At 45.4% G+C, this 6829-nt stretch overlaps 1 pseudogene; it reads left to right on the top strand.

Annotated features, from left to right (window-relative positions):
- The first annotated feature begins 3990 nt into the window (after nt 1-3990).
- LOC118633510 lies at nt 3991-4473 on the top strand (annotated as a pseudogene).
- Nucleotides 4474-6829: the final 2356 nt, after the last annotated feature.

The following is a 6829-nucleotide window of genomic DNA, read 5'->3' as shown; positions in this document are numbered from 1 at the left end:
TCAGTTGGTTGAGACAGCGTCCTGTACACTGAAAGATTGTGGGCTCGGTTCCTGGTCAGGGCACATACCTAGGTTGTGGGTTTGACTCTCGGTTGGGGCACGTACAGGAGGCAACCCATTGATGTTTCTCTCTCATCCCCCCCCTTCCCTGCTCTCTAAAATCAATGTCCTTAGGTGAGGATTAAAAAAGAAAAGAATGATTATTTTACATTAGTGGAATTATGAGTATTTTCTTATTTCCAGGAGTCTAGAATAGAATGACAAATTATAAAGAGAGGGAAATAATTTTTTAAAGTATTAGAGAAAAATATGTGTTCTATTAAAGCTGTGGAAGCCCCGAGGAAATAGGAAGGAGCTGGGCCTGAGGAAGGTCAGAGAAAGTGTGACAGGCAATCGTTTGATAATGGCTCCAGGGGATGAAAGTCCTGGGCTGGGCAAGGTCTGAGGCTGTTCCTTCATTCTTCATTCCTGATTTCAGGGCATAAGAAAAGCTGAATCAAAGGCAGAATCGTTCAGTCTGGAGCTTGTAGAAGCAGCTTCTAGGCTCACCAGCCCCTCCTATCCCATGCCCGCCCTGGCAGAAGCCCTGGTAGGCGCTGGGCTCTGGACATCCATCTGCTCCCCCACCATCTGCCCACCTCCACCCACCACTAGGACCTGCCTTTGTTTCCATAAGGGCAGGAAGAGCTTTAACAGAGAAATCATTAGAAAGGGATTTGGTTCTGGATTTGGACCTTTGGGCCCCACTTGTACTGTTGCCAAAGCACATAACATGGTAAGACCATCACTGTCAGTTTCCACAGAAGTAAACATGAGCTTTGCTACTACCGTACACACAGTGTGTGGCAACAGGTAGAGAAAGGCCTCCATTGGTTCAGTTATTCTGCAGGAGAGATGGCTGCATAGAGTTTATTAATATTTGGGGCTATGTTCACTATCACAGTTCTGACCTCGTCATCTTTTGCATTCTAGCAGTTACCCCAGCCTTGTATGAAACAAGAGGATGGCAAAAACCATACTAGTTCAATTCCATGGTCCATGCACCCCTGCACTCTGAGTACGACAGACAGAGGAAGCCTCTTACTACGTGAAGAGAACATGGTCTTTGGGTTCGAATCCTAGCTCAATCAGCCGTCAGCTAACTGACTGTGGGGAAGTTACTCCAGCTCTCTGGTGCTCATCTCCTCCATAAAGTGGGCATCATATAATACTGCTCTCGCAGGGAGGCTGTGGCACTATTTGGAATGAGATACACACTGTCACTAGCACCACAGGTATTGAACATATTCAGGTCACTTTATTGGCTCCTAATGGAAGACCCTCTGAAGCAGCATCCCCACAAGTTTAGAGAAATTACCTATGCATTCTATCATTTTCCTTGATTTATTTAGCTAACGACTATATATAAATATATGTGATATACATACATGTTTCTACACATACATATCTATAGCATCACTTTGTTGGAACTCTCTTGGTTGCAAGTGGTGGAAATTCACTTTAACTGGTTAAGTAGCCCCCCAAAATTAGGAATATTCAGTGATCCACAGATGTGGAAAATCCAGTGGCAGTTTAGTGTCTTGCACAGCTGCATGCAGACATTCAAATAATCCCATCACAAGCTTGTCTTTCTTTGTGTTTTAATCTTTGCTTTTCTCTGTGTGGTTCAACGAGCCCACGTCCATGAAACACTTAGAACAGTGCTTAGCTCATAATAAGCACTGTGTGAATATTTTTTTATTTAATCTGTTATTTCATTTCATCCTCCCACCATCCTATGAACCATGTGCTACTATTGTCCTACTTTTACAGATAAAGGACCTGAGGCACAGGGAGGTCATGAAGCTATTCAATAACCAGTCTGACTCAAAGGCTTTTCTTGACCAATTCTCTAGCCTGGCCCCTCGTTGGACTAGACTGGGAGCTGAACCCTGATTGTGACAGGAGAGGAAACAGAAATCCTAATGACAGGTGCTTTCAGATAAAGCAAGAAAGGTTCAGTCACTTGCCACCTAATAAGCTCCTATCCTTTCACATCCGGTGTGGTGGTTTCTGGTTTTTCTTTTTCATTTTGAAACAGAAAATAAGTTCTTCCTTCTATAATTTATGTATATATGTGCATAACCAATGGACACAGACAATAGTGTGGGGAAGGCAAAAGAGGGGAGGAAGCAGGGAGGAGGGCGTCAATTGGGGCAAAAATGGGGGACATCTGTAATACATTTAACAATAAAGACGTTTAAAAAATAATTTATGCATAGATCCTTTAATCCTACACAAAGGCAGGAGTTACACGCCCTTGAAAATTCTAGAGGCAGAGAGTGGTTGGAATATGAATCCCAGTACTGGTTGCTCTTTGTTCATGACCCCATCGCCCAGCCCAATCTACTTTTTGCCCTTGTCTACCCTGCCCTGTGCCCCAGGAGTCTGGCCTGTATGGACTGAACCTCCGGGCTCCCTTCCACTCTGACTTCTGGTTGGGTTTGGCCAGCGGTCCCATCCCTTGTACATTCGGGCCCCAAAGTGATGACAGATCTCATGGTCACTGGGCCTTAGGTTCTCCACCACTTCCTAATGGTTTTCTTAACCCAACCACACTTTTGCAAAGAATCCCTTTGCTTCATTCTCTTCAGGTAAAATCTTTGAGTTGCCATCAGTTTCCAAGTTTGCATGATGAGTTTTGAGACTACTATTTTTACCTCTGTGAGTACCTTCCTGCACAAAAAATATTAAAAATTATACATAATGACTATACTGGTATAGAGATGAGTATAACCCAAGCCAGATTGTATACATGTTTTTCTTCTGATTTTAAAAAGAATTAAAACATTTTTGCCCTAGCCGGTGTGGCTCAGATGGCTGTGTGTCCTCCTGAGCACCGATAGGTCACTGGTTTGATTCCTGGTCAGGGCACATGCCCAACTGTGGGCTTGATCCCAAATAGGGACATGCAGGAAGCAGCTGATTAATCAATGTTTTTCTTTCCCTTTTCCTTCTGCTCTCTCTAAAATCAATAAAAACATATGAAGAAAAAAATTTAAACCTTTTCATGGGCCCCTAAATGCAGCATGGGCTCTAGGCACTGAGCCTGTGGCTGTGCATAATGGCATGGCTGGCCCTGGTTGTTTTCCGCCAGTATTCTGACAGAGGCCATCACCTGTTCTACCAGCATTTCTGACAAACAGAAAATGGACAGAGGTGGGCTACTATCAAGGTAAAATCATGATCTTTGGGTCAGATTTTCCAAAGAGTCTGTTTCCATTTCAGTGAGCACAGCATCCTTGTCCTTAAGCAGATCCTATTTCCAAGTCACAGCTAACAGGACTAGATAACAAAAGGGAAACATTAGAGTATCTAGTGTTAAATTAATGCCTGGTTTATTGACTGCTCACCACCTTCCAGTGGCTGAAGGCACAGCAGTCATACACTTCATCACTAACCCCTGCTTTCCTTCATGCAAATGTACCACTTGACAGCTGTGAAGGAGAAAACATGTTTTCTATGTTCTCACAAAGATCTCATCTTGATCCCAATACTGAAAAACAAGGTTGGGATTTGTTTTGTTTTTAAAGGAGAATTTTTAGTGATGAATTCTGCCTTTAATTGCCAATGTGTTAAGTATTGATGATATTCAAAGTTATATTTAGGATTTTATTTGCTCAGAGAGCTCTCGATCTGTGACTGTCCCCAGAAAGGGACCAAGACCAAGGCAGATCTGCCCTGACAAGATCCGGAATGTGTGAGTTCTGACCTAATGTAGGAAAGACTTCACACCTCGGGTCCAGATGATTCTGAGAGGACATTTATTAAAGCTGGGGACAGTGAAACAAAGGAAGGGCTTAAGATAGAAGAGGCAAGATCCCAGCAATAGGAGTGAGCATAGACTGGACTGCCTAGACTCAGGAAAGAAGTCATGCTAACAGAAGTGAGCCATGTTCTCTTTTTTTCCTAATCCCAGATGCTTTGGGAGCCACAGGCTTCAGTGCAGATATGGCTGAGTCCAAGAACCACACTACGCACAACCAGTCCCAAAAATGGCACAGAAATGGCATCAAGAAACCCCAATTGCAGAGATATGAATCTCTTAAGAGACTAGACCCCCAAGTTCCTGAGGAACATGCATTTTGCCAAGAAGCATAACAGGAAGGGCCTGAAGAAGATGCAGGTCGATGCCAAGGCCATGAGCGCCTGTGCTGAAGCTATCAAGGCCCTCATAAAGCCCAAGGAAGTCAAGCCCAAGATCCCAAAGGGCGTCAGCTGCAAGCTCTGTTGAATTGCCTACATCACTCACCCCAAGCTTTGGAAATGTGCTTGTGCCTGCATCAGCAAGGGTCTCAGGCTCTGCCAATCAAGTCCAAGGCCAATGGGCAAACCAAGCCCGAGGCTGCGGCTGTAGCTCCAGCTCAGACTCAGGCTCAGGCTCCAACTCAGGTTCCCAAAGGTGTCCAGGCCCTCATGAAGGCTCCACAGTAAAGGCCTCTGTCTGCCTTTGTGAGGTCGAAAGGATTGGTGTGATTCCTGGGCTGCTGTCTGCATGGAGCTGGTGTCCTCCTGTGCTATTTGTACAATAAACCTGAGGAAGTGAGCCACACTGGGTTGTGTGGATTCAGGAAAGGAAGTTACAGAGGCAAAAGAAGTGAGCCATACTGGGCTGCATGGACTCAGGAATCAAGTTACAGAGGCAAAAGGAGGGTCCTTGAATATGGGTTCAGGGGAATGACCTGCCACTGCCCACAGCTCCCCTGGGTTGGAAGTCTCGTGGGGACCCTTACAGCTTAGGAGAAAGAAAGCAAAAGTACATGTCTGAAGGAAGGAGGTGTCATGGATGTGCTCAAAAAGAGTGTGCACTGGTTGTTGTTTTTTATTGTCTCGAGGGTTCTTATCTATTTCCTAAAGATGGGAATTTTAGGGGAGGTCCCAGGTCAACAGAATACTCAACAGCTTTGCAGGTATGTCCTTTAATATGCTGATGCATCAAAATGAGCACATAGGAGTGTTTGGGATCCTTATCTGGTCAGCTTTACTGCTTGACTTTTATCTTGGATTTGCCTGGTTTTAGTTGTTGTTGTTATTTATTCCCCTGACTTCATATGTTCTAGGGTTTGGCTGGCACTAATGCACCAACTGGATCTCTGTTATCTATTTCCTTGACTAGAGTAATGTAAGCTACTCACTCTCTGGTTGGAAAAGAGAGGCGTAAACCATCTTCTCCTAAGTGTCCTTGGTTAGGGAAGATAAGATATTGCAATTTATTAGCAAGCTGTTAATTGCTTAGTTTTGTTTAACTGTTTTGTCTCAGTTTCCCTCATTTCACTTGCCAAGGAATTTTTCTAGCTTCTCATTATCCTGCCTTATGACCATCTCATAGATCAGGCAGAAAGAAATGGGCACTATAAATTATGCTGGGAAGAAGGCACAGCCAGACAGAAGTATCCTTAATCCTAAAACAAGCCGTTATCGATTTTCTGTTGGAGGTAGACACTTCATACCCTATGCAAATGTGAGACCAATGCCACTCAGATTTTTTTCCCTTTCTTTATTTTTTTTTAATTTCTTTATTAATATTAGAGAGAGAGAGGAAGGAAGAGAGAGATAGAAACATCAATGAGAGAGAACATCGATTGGTCGCCTCCTACATGATCGGGCCCACAACATGGGCACGTGTCCTGACCAGGAATCGAACTGGTGACCTCTTGGTGCATGGGTCAATGCTCAACCACTCAGCCACACCAGCCAGACCCCTTTCTCTAGACTTCAGTTCTAATTTCAGGTTAATGTCAAATTTAAATCTCTAAGCCTCTGGATCTCTCTGCAGTTGGTTGTTTGACAGACTGGAGGAGTGAGGAGGTCTCACAAATGACAGGGGAAGCTAAGAATTTGTCCGCAGCACCCTAAATATCAACCATAAAACTAATGAACTGTGACAACTGAATTGTCTGAGTACATTCCAAATTATGTCTTCATAAAATTCATCTTTGTTTTTAATTATCATCCTAAAATCATAAATGTCAAACATCAGGTACAGCCTCCCAGTTCTCTGAATCTTCTTTGCTTTCTTCTTACTGTTATATCTCTCAGAGGCAGTGGCCCACCTCACTGTCGTACCTCTCAGAGGCAGTGGCCCACCTCACTGTCATACCTCTCAGAGGCAGTGGCCCACCTCACTGTCATACCTCTCAGAGGCAGTGGCCCCTCCTGTCATACCTCTCAGAGGCAGTGGCCCACCTCACTGTCATACCTCTCAGAGGCAGTGGCCCACCTCACTGTCATACCTCTCAGAGGCAGTGGCCCACCTCACTGTCATACCTCTCAGAGGCAGTGGCCCACCTCACTGTCATACCTCTCAGAGGCAGTGGCCCACCTCACTGTCATACCTCTCAGAGGCAATGACCCACCTCACTGTCATACCTCTCAGAGGCAGTGGCCCACCTCACTGTCATACCTCTCAGAGGCAGTGGCCCACCTCACTGTCATACCTCTCAGAGGCAGTGGCCCACCTCACTGTCATACCTCTCAGAGGCATGGCCCACCTCACTGTCATACCTCTCAGAGGCAGTGGCCCACCTCACTGTCATACCTCTCAGAGGCAATGACCCACCTCACTGTCATACCTCTCAGAGGCAGTGGCCCACCTCACTGTCATACCTCTCAGAGGCAGTGGCCCACCTCACTGTCATACCTCTCAGAGGCAATGGCCCACCTCACTGTCATACCTCTCAGAGGCAGTGGCCCACCTCACTGTCATACCTCTCAGAGGCAGTGGCCCACCTCACTGTCATACCTCTCAGAGGCAGTGACCCACCTCACTGTCATACCTCTCAGAGGCAAT

Source organism: Molossus molossus, unplaced genomic scaffold (genome assembly GCF_014108415.1).
Source record: "Molossus molossus isolate mMolMol1 unplaced genomic scaffold, mMolMol1.p scaffold_m16_p_18, whole genome shotgun sequence".
Lineage (NCBI taxonomy): Eukaryota > Metazoa > Chordata > Mammalia > Chiroptera > Molossidae > Molossus > Molossus molossus.
Note: the sequence above shows the minus strand (reverse complement) of the source record. Positions and strands in the feature narration are given on the sequence as shown.